The 13,693-nt window shown below is 38.9% G+C and overlaps 1 long non-coding RNA gene across 1 annotated transcript; it reads left to right on the forward strand.

The window, feature by feature from the left end:
* The first annotated feature begins 4,495 nt into the window (after positions 1-4,495).
* LOC138843274 (uncharacterized) lies at positions 4,496-13,438 on the forward strand. The gene is made up of 3 exons (XR_011377986.1): positions 4,496-4,792; positions 6,890-7,093; positions 12,852-13,438. It is a non-coding gene; the product is annotated as an uncharacterized lncRNA (long non-coding RNA).
* Positions 13,439-13,693: the final 255 nt, after the last annotated feature.

Genomic DNA, 13,693 nt, shown 5'->3' on the forward strand with positions numbered 1-13,693 from the left:
TGGGAAAAGAACCGGTGCCCAGATGGAAATCTGGTGCCACAGGTGGAAGCTTAACCTACTGTACCACAGCACTGGCCCTATCTACTGCTTTTTTATACAGTATAAATGTACAATCTTGTTTACCAACTGAATGTCTCCATTAAATCTGCAATTCCTTTCAATAGTCGCTGCTGTGATTTGAATGCTTGTGTTCCATCCAAATTCATAAATTAAAACCTAATCTGCAATGTGTTGGTATTAGAAGTTGGGGGCTTCTGGGAGTCCCCATGAATGGGATTAACATCATTCTGAGAGCCCCAGCAAGCTGCCTCATCTTTTCCACCATGTGATGACATAGTAAGAAAATGTTCTGGGGCCAGAGCTGTGGTGTAGTGGGTAAAGCCACTGCCTGCAGTGCCAGCATCCCATACGATCACCAGTTCAAGTCCCGGCTGCTCCACTTCTGATCCAGCTCTCTGTTATGGCCTGGGAAAGCAGTAAAAGAAGGCCCAAGTACTTGGTCTCCTGTACCCATGTGGGAGACCTGGAGGAAGCTCCTGGTGGCTGGCCTCAGATGGGTGCAGCTCCAGCTGTTGTGGCCATCTGGGGAGTGAACCAGCGGATGGAAGACCTTTCTCTCTCTCTCTCTCTGTGTGTGTGTGTCTATCTGCCTCTCCTTCTCTCTCTCTGTAACTCTGACTTTCAAATAAATAAATAAATCTTTTTAAAAAAGGAAAAAGAAAATGTCCTCTGTGGGCCAGAGAGCAGGCCCTCACCAAACAGCACTTACTGACACCTTAATCTTGAACTTCCCAGCCTCCAGAACTATGAGAAATAAATATGTGATTGGTACAAACTGTCCTGTTTATGGTATTTTATTACAACATCCCACGTAGACTGAGAAGAGTCCGCATCACAGCATTTAGCACAAGATCTGTGATCCAGTACCTATAATTCCTGATTTCCAAGTCAGAGAATTTTAGACAAACTTAAGGTTACAATAATACAGGATTTCAAGAAGTAACATCTGGGAATTCATTTTAACTAAAAAGAAGACAAAAATTAGGTTTAGATTGACTTTTTAAAAAGCATCTCTTCATTCCCTCTGCTGTATTTGTTGCTAAGTCCCCCTGGCAACAGCTGGGCTGTGAGCTCAGGATGGAAATTGCTGTTAGTGGAACAAGGGCAGGAAACTCACCAAAGAGAAGACTCTGTAGCTGTAAAAACTCTTCCAGGTCTAACACGATGACAACACTAAGAGCTCATAGCTGGCTACAGGGTCACAGTGTCCAAAAGCCCTTGCTTTGTCAGTTTTCCAAGAATTAGAAAAAACATTCTTCTCTCTAAAAAATCATTACTGGGATACATCACATGGAAAATACCTAGTATTTCGAAGCAGGCACTTAGCGAGTGTGGTCATTACAGTCGTAAGATACTCAGATCCAGGAGCAGAGGCTGATGGCATGAGATGCGTTCACTGAAGTGCAAATGCATGGCATTCAGGGATGGGCTGTCTGCTCCAGGTGTGCTCACGAGAGAGTTTCATGAAGTGGCTTGGATTCAATATGGAGCCCAGTCAACAGTTCTTAAACTTTCATCGTTGTCAGGATCATCTGGAGATCATGATAGGCACAGATAGTGGGCCCTGTCCCCAGACTTCCGGTCACTACGTGAGGGTGGGACTGGATAATTTGTCTTTCTAACAAAGTTTTAGGGGAGGCTAATGTTGCTGAATCAGGAACTACTAGTTGAAACAACTAATCCAGAGACAATTACTTAAGAAATTAGAACTTTGTCCGAAATTGAATATATTTGCATATTCAAATATATTTGCATGTTCAATTAACTGAGTTTTATTTATGGGTACAGCTGCTTTAATTCTAAGACTTTCAAGAAAAAAATGAACTTTAGTGTATTTTTTTTTTTTTTTTGACAGGCAGAGTGGACAGTGAGAGAGAGAGACAGAGAGAAAGGTCTTCCTTTTGCCGTTGGTTCACCCTCCAATGGCCGCCTTGGCCGGCGCACAGTGCTGATCCGAAGCCAGGAGCCAGGTGCTTCTCCTGGTCTCCCATGGGGTGCAGGGCCCAAGCACTTGGGCCATCCTCCACTGCACTCCCGGGCCACAGCAGAGAGCTGGCCTGGAAGAGGGGCAACCGGGACAGAATCTGGTGCCCTGACCGGGACTAGAACCCGGTGTGCCGGCGCCGCTAGGTGCAGGATTAGCCAAGTGAGCCGCAGTGCCGGCCTAGTGTATTTTTTTCTTTCTAAATTATATTCTACTTATTTGGATGGCCAGAGAGAGAGGAAAAGAAAGACAAATAAAGATCTTCTATCTGTTGTTTCACTCCCCAAAAGCCTATAACCATGCAGGTTGGGTCAGGCCACAGTTATGATCCAGGAACTCAGTCTGGGTCTCCAACATGTGTGGCAGAGCCCCAAGTCCTTGAGACATTTTCCACTGCTTCTCAGGGTGTGTTAGGAAACTTGATCAGAGCAGAGCTGGGATTAGAAACCAGGGACTCCTATCTAGGGTATCAGCATCCCTAACAGCAACCTAACTGCTGCCCTAACCACCTGCCCCCTGTTTTCTTCTTATATTCAAGGGTAACACTTATAGAGGCTTGGATTCACGTCGTAAGTTATATATAGTAGAAGCATTTAGTGTTTACAAAAACCCTCAGCTGTGCACAATATTATATTATTTTAAAGATGAATAAAACAACATTTGGAAGGTTAAGTAAAATGAATAAACTTGAAAATCTAATAAGCAAAATTACTATTAGAATTTGGGTCTTATATATTACATTCCTCACTGCAAGGATTTTCAGAATTTATTATTAAAATTATATGAGAATATTAATATGCGGAATCTATTGAACATACAATGAACACACAGGAAAAAAGCCAATATTATAATATTATTTTAATTGACTATATTGTACTAAATGCATTAGTAGCATAATTTTAAATAATGGCAATCAGTTATGAAAATGTTGATTCAGGGCCGGTGCTGTGGTGCAGCAGGTTAAAACCCCAGCCTGCAGTGCCAGCATCCCATATGGGCACTGGTTCAAGTCCTGGCTGATCCACTTCCAATCCAGCTCTCTGCTGTGGCCTGGGAAAGCAGCAGAAGATGGCCCAAGTCCTCGGGCCCCTGCACCCATGTGGGAGACCCAGAGGAGGCTCCTGGTTCCTGGCTTCTGATTGGTTTACCTCTGGCTGTTGCAGTCATTTGGGGAGTGAACCATAGGATGGAAGACTTCTCTCTCTATCTCTACCTCTCTCTGTAACTTCAAATAAATAAAAATAAAATCTTCAAATAATTGTTTATAGCTCATGTGAATTTGAGTTTTTGAAAGAATAATCTAAATTGCATTAGACACAAAGGTCATATAAACACAAAACCACAATGAAACCTGTAATTTATTTCATCTAGTTAATAGAAAATTGCAGTCTGGTTTTAGTTTGGACTCAGAAATTTTCTTATGTCTCAAAAAGCAGTTAAGATAAGAATGGTGACACTTTCCCTGTTACTAATAATTATGCTTAAGTTTGAGATGCTTGTGAGTAGGAGAGTTTTGTATTATTTTCTCCATATTGTGGCAAGTTTTTTAAAAAAATGCATTTCTAAACTGTATTTTATTAATTATTATACGTGTTAATGAAATATAAACTTTTTTCAACCACATGATTTTAGGGCAGAATACATAATAAATGATTTCTCCACAAATGCCATCTCACAATATATGAAATAATCCCACATAAAAGGATTTTGTTTTAATGCCATAAAAAGGGCTTGCATTGTGGCGCTGTTTGCAATGCTGGCATCCCATAGCAGAAAGCTGGTTCAAGTCTCAGCTGCTTTGCTACTGATTCAGCTTCTTCTTAATGTGCCTGGGAAGGTAGCACATTTTGACCCAAGTACCTGGGCCCCTACCACCAACGTGAGAGACCAGGATGGGGTTCCTGGCTCTTGGCTTTGTCCTAGCCCAGAACTGGCTGTTGTGACCACCTGGGGAGTGAACCAGGAGATGGAAGACTCTCTCTCTCTCTTGGTTTCTTTCCCTCTTCTCTCTGTTACCCTGCCTACATATATTAATAAATATTTTTAAATACCATAAAGAAATACGAAAAACTTGAAAATCAAAGGAGTGTCAGATGGAGACATTGCTTACAAACATCACCCAAAGAACGTTTTAGAACAACTTCCATCTGACTTTGGACTTATTACCTGGCTAGAGACAAGCACATGTGTATCATATGCAACATGTAGATTCTGTCCGGTGAAAATATTGACCACAAATTCCTTTAAAAGTAATTTGACTGGCATTCTCATTAATTAATGTGTAAACAAAATGTTTTTCAAACATTTATTTCATATTTTTATTTGAGTCTTGTTTTTAAATTGTTTAAAAATTAAACTTGGGCAGTTTTGGTTTGCGCAAATCATCTGCCAGAGATTAACTGCACTGTCAGAGAGGAGCCATTAATCTTCCCTCCCGCTGAAGCCAACGTTTTCCTGTTTTCTCGCAACCCTTGTAGGCACACACACAAACTATCTTGGTCAGCTCCCTCTTTCTAGGTAAATTCTAACTCGTTGTCTAACTCGGGGTGTGAGTGCTGTATTAGAGGCATGCACAGGCAGACTGCTGGGCTGGCTTCCGCTGCCTGATCCAGGGACCTTCCTGAGCACGTGAGTCGCTTTGTGCTACAGGGAACTGAGAATCGCCACTGTGGTGCCGAGACGCTGTTGTCAGGAGAAACACAACAGAAAATCTGCTCTGTGGACCTTCCTTTGTTCACTTGGCCTTTGGTGAGCGCAAATTAATTGCAGAAGTATTTCCTGAGAAATGGAACATAATACAGACCTGAGACCTGGATTTGGGTTCCCTTCTTCTTCTTGAGCTACAGTTAAGGGTTATGTGTACGGAGCTGAGCAAAGCTCTTGGTTCATTGCATATAAATTTAAAATATTTTCTTACCTCTGAGGAATATTATAATACCAGGTTATAAAACTTCCAAATTAAAGAATCTCTGTTTTAATTGTTTTTTGAGAAAATTATGCACATTTATAAATTTAACTTTTTTTTAGAAAAAACAACAAAACCAAAGTTTAATACTTTGTTAACATTTTAAGACAAATAAGCTTCACAGAAACCATCACTTAGATGCCTTTTTATATAATAATTCAAAGTTCATGATGTTAAGGTGAATCTTTCAATAAAAAAAGTAGATTCATAATTTTGGTTTAAAAGTGAAGAGCTATATATAATTTTCCTACTTTATTAACACATAATATTAAAACAGACATACATCTTATTTTTTAGCAGAATTTTTTAATGTTATGAGATGCTAGTTAATCTAAGCTGTTTAAATTTCTTATAATGGTTTATTGATCAAAATACTCCATTATTGGAGGCCGGCTCAAGTCCTGGCCTCTCTGCTTCTGTCCAGCTCCCTTCTACTGCTTGGGTAAGTAGTGGAAGATGGTCCAGGTACTTGAGGCTCCACACTAGTGTGGGAGACCCAGAAAGCTCCTGGCTCTTGGCTTTGGATTGGCCCAGCCCTGTTGTGACCATTGAGAGTGAACCAGCAGATGGAAGATCTTTCTCTCTGTCTCTTGCTTCCTCTGTTTGTAACTCTACTTCTCAAATACATAAATAAAATATGTTTAAAAAAAATGTGCAATTAGTGGTCAATCAATTTGAATCACAAATGTGTCATCTGGGTTGCAATTTGATAGTGTGTTCGTACACAATATTTAGTTATCTATATTGAATTAATTAATAGTGTTATGAATAATTTGCAAATAGGAAAGAATACTCAAGGCTTGTGACAGTGTGTACAATTCCAATCACATTGATTCCCATGCTTACCTGACCCTTTAAGAATTTGCAGCAGTGACAAAGGTGGCTTCAGAGGGTTCTATCAGGTGTGTGTGTGTGTGTGTGCGTGTGATTTGCAGATCTGCTAAAAAGCTTACGTATTTAGCATTACTCAATCACCCATCCCCAACCCCACAACCCCACTGCCGCCATGTCCTCTGAGAATTAAAATTGGAAAAGTCATGGGTATGTTTCTGTCTTTCAAGAGAAAAACATGAGAAGTTTGTCTGACAGTAAAGCACCTCATTATTCCCAAATGGGAAAAGAATAGGAAAAAAAAACCTGAATAAAGTTTGAGAATCTTACTTTATTTTGTTTGTGTTAGATTACAACAACTGTTACTGATGTGTCTGAAAAGAAGCAGTGGGGCAGTTAAATTGTAGCAAAGCCTTCTCTATTTCAATGGGTTCATAAAGGTTTTTCTTGTGTGTGTTTAATGTGAGTCCTGAGTCTTTTATTGCCAGGTACCATAAAAACTAAACATTTGGTTTTTTTCCTTGTTAAAATAAAGCTGATTTCAAAGTCTGCAGTCTCTGTGAACAATGCTGTGGGTTTATTTTAAAGATTTTATTTATTTGTTTGAGAGTTAGAGTTATAGAGAGAGGGAGAGACAAAGAAGTCTTCCATCTGTGGGTTCACTTCCCAACTGGCCACAATGGCCAGAGCTGGGCCAACCCATGCCAGGAGCCAGGAGCTTCCTCTGGGTCTCCCACATGAGTGCAGGGGCCCAAGCACGTGGGCCATCTCCCACTGCTTTCCTACGTCACAGCAGAGAGCTAGATCAGAAAAGGAGCATCCAGGACAAGAACTGGTGCCCACATGGGATGCCAGTGCCAAGGTTAAGGCTCAGCCCACTATGCCACAGTGCGGGAGCCACCATGCTGTTCTTTATCCTCTTTGAAATTGGCTCAGACAACAGAGGCTCCACATTATATCAGAATACTTTTAAGTGCTTTATGTTATTTATATCATGTCATTGTCTTTTGAGTAATCGTTTTAAAATAATTTTAATTTTCACTACGAAGGTAGAGAGACAGCAACAGAGATGGCGTCTATCTGCTGGTTCACTCCCTGAATGCCTGCAATAGCTGGGGCTGGATGAAGCTGACACCCGGAGCCAGGAACTTGATCTGAGTCTCCCATGGGGGAAGGAAGGACCCAAGTGCTTGAGCCCTCACCTGCTGTCTCCCAGGGTGCACATTCCCAAGAAGCTGGAATGGGAAGCACAGGTAGGGCTCAAACTCAGATACATCAATATGCATTGTGGATATCTGAAGAGACTTCTTAACCGTTGTGCCCAAAGCTGTCCCATCATGGCTATGTTTTTACAAATTAATGAAGTTTTCTGACTTATGAAACAGCTGAGTTACTTCACAAGTGTATTAACTTGTTTATTTAAATGTTGTTTTGTCACTTATTTTGAGTAGTTAGCCAAATGCCATTTCTGAGGCATACATGACCATTTTATGTTCAAATGACCAAATTTGCTCTGTTCGTTCTTGATTTTTCTCTTTACTGTGATATAGGTATAAATTCAGAAATAGCACTTGGAATGTTTGTCATACCTGAAAGTAATTTCTAGATTTTCACAACCATTTAGACAAATTACATGGATTTATATGTTTAACATATAAAAAGAGAGATGCTAGAAATAATTAAGTTTGCAGGCAGCTCCATCTCTATAATTATAATTAATTCAGAAGTATTATAAGAACTTCATAAGAGGCATCATTAAATCAAAGGAGAAACTTAACTCTTCCTATGGGAATTTTATGCATTAAAATGGTACTAATATAAATATTTTATAGACAGTACTCTGTATGAAGATCGTAGAGATTTATTAGTGTGCTCAATTTCCATAATGTATTTTCATCCTCAGGAAAAAAAAAAAAACATGAATTTCTTATGAATTGATGATGTCTTGTATCTCAGTAGAGAATTTCACTCTCTTTCAATCTGATCATGCTGAATACTATAATAAATTAATCACCATAGACACAGGAATTCTAGCATCAGTACCCATTTGGGTTAGGTGCCACCACTAGTTAGCTTTAACCAACACGTTGTCCTATTTCTAGTTACCCTTAACTGATAAATTGTCCTATTTCTATCATTGCCTATATAAAGACTCCATGGTCTACTATCTGTGTCTTTTACAAAAGGCCAGTTGCAGACTACCATGAAATAAACTGTATTAGTTTCATTTGAAGTATGGAGACTTAAAGAATAAAAGCTTTCAAGTGGAAACAATTTAAAAGACTTTTGTTTTTAATCCAGAGGCAGACAACTTTATAAAAGCGGAAAGCTAGCCCAAGATACAGTAGGAGAAAAAAATTGTACATAGGACTGAATAAACTGATAAGAAAAATTCAAATTTGGAAATTAGTTGGAATATTATTGAGATTTCTTAATGTTTTGTGTTCTCATGTTTATGTTAGAAGCCCTAACTTCTCAGAATTTAGAAACTAACTTACACAGATTCTCTTCACTTTTTTGAAATGTAATTTTTAAAGAGGTTCAGTAAGAATCTCTTATTGTGCAGTCAATTCATACCTTGAGTGTCATATCTGAGAGTGATTATCAATTAATCATGGTGAAAAGTGCATCAATCATTAAAGAGAAACGGTGAAATATATGAAACCAATGTGTAAAAATTTCTTCCATGACAATTGATCTCGTACCTGTTATAACCTTACTTAGTTACTTTCTAGTAATCAAGGATATTAGCAAGCTTGAGGGGGCCTTATGGGAAAATAAATTAATCAGAATATGAAAAGTACTGTGGTTGAAAACTTGCAGAGCACACATTTTAAACTTGGCTTCTTAGATTTGGGGTAGTTGAGCAAATAGCAGAGGCTTTTGAAAGAACCAAGCTCTATTTTCAAAATGAATGTCCACACAGATGTTAATCTTCTTCCAGTATCTGTTCAAGGATTTCATGGTTAATTCACATCACTTCCTGCACATAAGTAAGATATCAGTTCAAAGTAGCCTCTTTTGAAATCAGGAAAAATCTTGGGAGATTATTTACTATCATAGTAAAGGAACAGTTAAGGTACTTATAAATAAAAATCATGCAGTATGTTCTTTCCAAATCATACTGGAGTGTTGTTTAACAAGCGCACCCAAAGATTATTTGGAATGATTTATCCATAATTGCCTTTGCTTTTTTTTTTAAATTAGACTCGAAACAATGTGAAGTTGTATGCTAATTTGTATATTCTATTTATTTAATAACCTTCCATTAATAATTAATCAATTAATATTTAACACCTTGGAAGATATAACTCATATTTCATTGAGATCATATTCCAACATTTGTCTTTGTTCAAAATATTCATTAAGTGGTTTGTTGAACCAAGTTTACTATCTTACTGGTTGTCGTATTTGTCCATGAACTCAATAAAATATTTGATAAGTGTTCATTTTATTTTTATATGATAGTTTTAGTTTTAAAACAAATTTCATTCTATTTGACAATAAATGTTCTTGTACTTGAGCTTTGCAATACCTTGCAGGAAGCTCTTGGTTAGATTCCCTTTTCTACTGTAGGCCCATTGTTCTCCAGTGCGCAGGGCCCATGTTGTGCTCAATTGAGCTCAACAAAGGATGGAAATATCATCATTCTAAATTCCACCTCTGCCAGCTTTGATGTCTAAAGGAAATTTATAAGCGTTTCTTTTCAAGTAATGGGTCAAATGGCATGCCCTGACTTGACGTGATATAACCAAAGACAGAAGCTAATGCAGTAAGTCATGAAACTGACATGTGAGACAGAAAAAGCAATTTATTTTTGTCACCAAATGACTTACTTCTCTTAATCCTTCTCTTCATATCAGAAGATTATGGCTTTTTTAACCTATAGATCTGTTATAAATTTTTTTTAAAAAATTCAAACACTTGTACATGTGTGCACACGTGTGTGTGTGTGTGTGTGTGTTTATGTGTATTCATGATTTGCGAAAGAGATGAACCACATCTTGTAGTCATCGTTTTGTGGGAGTGTAACTTGTTATTATGGAGATTTAGCCTTCTCTCTATTTAGTATTTCCATCTAAGCATTAATTTTTAATGTGGGCATCTCAAATAAATGACTACACTATAGAGAAATATTTAGATTCCAACAAGGAAAAAAATCAATGTGCCTAGTAGTTCCATGGAGTTTTGTTGACCTTTGCCACCTATTAGTGGGATGATAGAAATAATTGAGAAAGTCTGCTCCTCTCAGTTCAATACTCTCAGATTATTTTATACAACATTTTAAGTCTCCTTTCCACGGGTCCCCATGGCAACAACACTGCAGCAGTGTTCACTAATTCATTGTTGAATACTTCTTCAGTTAACAGGACACCCAGGAGAAGGAGATCCTGTCTTAAAGAGATGTAACGTGGAGGCCTTTTCTTGAAGATGTGGCCAGACACCGGAAGCCCAGGAACAAGCCAGGGCAGCCAAGCTCCTTCGGGAAAGTTACTCAGCAGCAGCTCCCTGGAGCTGCGATGCTTGGGGAGAGACTGCCCAGTGTGTGTGTCTACGGCTACTCACTTGTGTTGTGTGCAGTTCACCCAGCGGCTGAGGTTCATTTTCTCTTTGAACTGCACATCCCAAAATAGCTTCTGGCATGCTGTCCTCGGCGCAGAAAGTCATAAAAACTCAGCAAGAGGAGTATTGGCTTTATTATCCTTCTCTATAGGATTGGGGCTTTAAAAAAGAACAAAGAGTCTCATGCAGACACACGCGACAGGTTTGTGGGCTGAAAATACCGAAAATGCAGCAATGCGCCTGTGGTTAATTCCGCTCAGTGGACACAAGCTCCATTACTGGGCACCCAGCGTTAGAGGGTGCAGATCTGGGGCAGGGCTTAGGTAGGTGAAAAACAGGCCAAATCTGGGAACTTGATAAAACCGAATCCTTAACCCCAACAATGTCATTAGCTGCTGTGTGTGATCTCCCCCAGTCAACCACCTTGGTTTTTTCTTGAATTATCTGTAAGAAAAAATAAGGGCATAGGGATGGGGTATTGTCTACAGAAATGCCTGTGAAACCTTTAAAATAGCACATAAAGAAGGTGTGATATATGCGGATGTTTTCTTTGATGTGCCTGGTAAATCCCTTCTTGATCTACAATGTGTGGGTTTTTTCCATAACTTCTGAGAAAATGTAAGTTTCTGTCAATATGGTTAAAGTTCCAAGAACAGAACTTGTGTGACAATTTTAAAAGTGACGAATGACTAGCCTTTTTCCTAGGAGTTAAGCCACCAGTTAAGATGCCTGCATTCTACATCCAGGTGCCTGGGTTCAATACCCAGCTCTGGCTCTTGCCTCCAGTTTCCTGTTTCCTGCTAATACAGATCTTGAAAGCTATACTGATGGCTCAAGTAATTGGTTACCTGTCACCCATGTGGGTGACCTGGATTACACACAATTCTTCAGCTCATGCCTTTGTCCTTGGCACAGCTCTTGCATAGCCCTGACCATTGTACCATTGCAAGCATTTGGTGAGTGAAACAACAGAGAGGATCTCTCTCTCTCTCTCTCTCTCTCCCTCCCCCAACCCGAGTAAATTTTAAAACTCAGGTGAGCTAAGACTGTATGTTTTGATGCTCAGTAGAGATATACACAGAAAAATCCTAAGTATATGCTCCATTACCTCTCTCTGCCACAAAGGAGCTCTATGTCTTTATAGCCCACTAGTCTTCTCTTCTGATGGGGAAATGGAACCTTTCTCCCTGATAAGGACACTACTGCACCTGAGCCCCTTATTCCCTCCCCATCCTTTTTTGGTTGGAGGGGAGGTCTTCAGAATGGTGTTCCAAATTCATCATCTTCTCTTTGCACATCATAACTTGCTTCTCCTCACCCCTGGCCTCTGAATTAAGAACAACCTCAACTTTGTCCTTTCGTCTTTCTTGATTGGACTATGCAACTTCTAGACCTATTGCATTTCCTATCAAAAATACCTCTTCATTTGTTGAATTGTTTTTAAGGATTTTATATGCCTGGAATTGAAGTTCAGGAATAGAATTTGCCTTAATCCCTCTAAATCCATTCTGTTTCATTTTTTCTCTGTGTAAAGGATGCCCTTTGAATCCACTTTTCATAGTTATCAAATATGTGTGTGTGTGTATGTGTGTGTGTGTGCGTACACTGGTAAAACCTTGGGAAGCACACTTTTGTGTATATTTGTGGATTTGTCATTTGAACAAATAGTTGAAAGTTATGATCGTCTTGATTACTCTTTCATTTTCAATATTATGTTTCTGACATCTATCTAACAGCTATTACAACTTGCTAAGTATATAAAAATCAAGTCAGTTACTCTGTAGCACACAACTGCTTCTTTTGCATATATTATACTATACTTTACATATAAAGTAGTATATTCAGCTTGTTTTCAAGCTAGAATGAATGTCCCCTTGGGGCCACCATGTGAATCCCTGCTGAGTTCCCTGTTAAATATAATCTAAGGGTGGAATTGCCAACCCATGGAAGAACTATAGATTTCATTTGCTTCCAGCAATGGTTACATCTGCAGATATTTTAGCATGTTTTGAGACTCCTTCACACAATTACCTCATTTACAAATATTCTTCCAGCTGTTGTCAGTGGTAAATAAACTGGTATCTCCTTGTGTAAATTTAGTTTTTTTTCCTCTTTTTCCCCTCATTATTAGCGAGATTGGACATTTACATATGCATTAGTCTTTCAGATTTTGTTTTCTCGGAAATGTCTTTCTAGTTTGCCTTCCTGTCTATTGTCAGTTGTAAAGAATTCCAAATATAACACGTCCTTAAATCCGTTCTTGGCTTGAGAGGTTTAATGTATTTACTCAGTCTAACACAAATCTTTAACCTTATCCATGTCATTTGTAAACACACAGAAATGTTTCATTTTGATGGAGTCGAAGCAGCCCTAAATGGCTACACTATACAGGCCCATGTCAAGGAAACAAATAGATCCAGGTTGAGACTTTTCCTCTCTCTCTTTCAGGTATTTGATCCAATTTCCCACCCACCGACAACCATGAATCCATCACTTTTGTCTCTTCAGGGAATCTGACTCATGTTTCTATTCGTCTCTGAATCCATCACCCTCCTATAATGTTTTTAAGATTTCCAGATATAAGAAGTCAACATTGCACAAGGTGTATTCAAATTGTTCGTGAAAAACATTCTATGACAAGGGGTTGGTACTCTGGCGAAATGGGGTAATGACAATGCCTGCAGTGTCAGCATCCCATATGAGCATCAGTTCAAGTCCCAGCTGTTCCACTTCTGATCCAGCTCTCTTCTATGGCCTGGGGAAGCAGTAGAAGATGGCCCAAGTCCTTGGGCCCCTGTACCCGTGTGGGAGACCTGGAAGAAGCTTCTGGCTTCTGACTTCGGATCGGACCAGCTCCAGCTGTTGCAACCATTTAGGGAGTGAACCAGCACTCTCTCTCCTCTGCCTATCTGTAACTTTACCTTTCAAATAAAATAAATGCAACTTAAAAAAAAAAAAACCACTCTGATCACTTTTGAAAAATCACATTTTATGAGAAAACCAAGCATGGATTTCAAAAATTTTTGTAGCAAAATAAACTTATATACAACACCTTTCTGGTTGGCATTTTTTTTTCTTTACTAGCTATCTCCAACTTTCAATATGGACATTTTTCTAAGTTTCCATACAAGATAAATTTTGCCTTTTGCTTTTCAGTTTTCCTCTGAGGCTCTTAATCACTGTTGTGTTTTCAGTTCTTTCTCTACATAGAACTTTCAAAGCTATATCTCTAATCTTAACATTTTTTCCTGAGTTGTAAATGCATTTTTCCACCTATTTTTTTTAATCCC

Source organism: Oryctolagus cuniculus, chromosome 8 (assembly GCF_964237555.1).
Source record: "Oryctolagus cuniculus chromosome 8, mOryCun1.1, whole genome shotgun sequence".
In the NCBI taxonomy this organism is placed as follows: Eukaryota; Metazoa; Chordata; class Mammalia; order Lagomorpha; family Leporidae; genus Oryctolagus; species Oryctolagus cuniculus.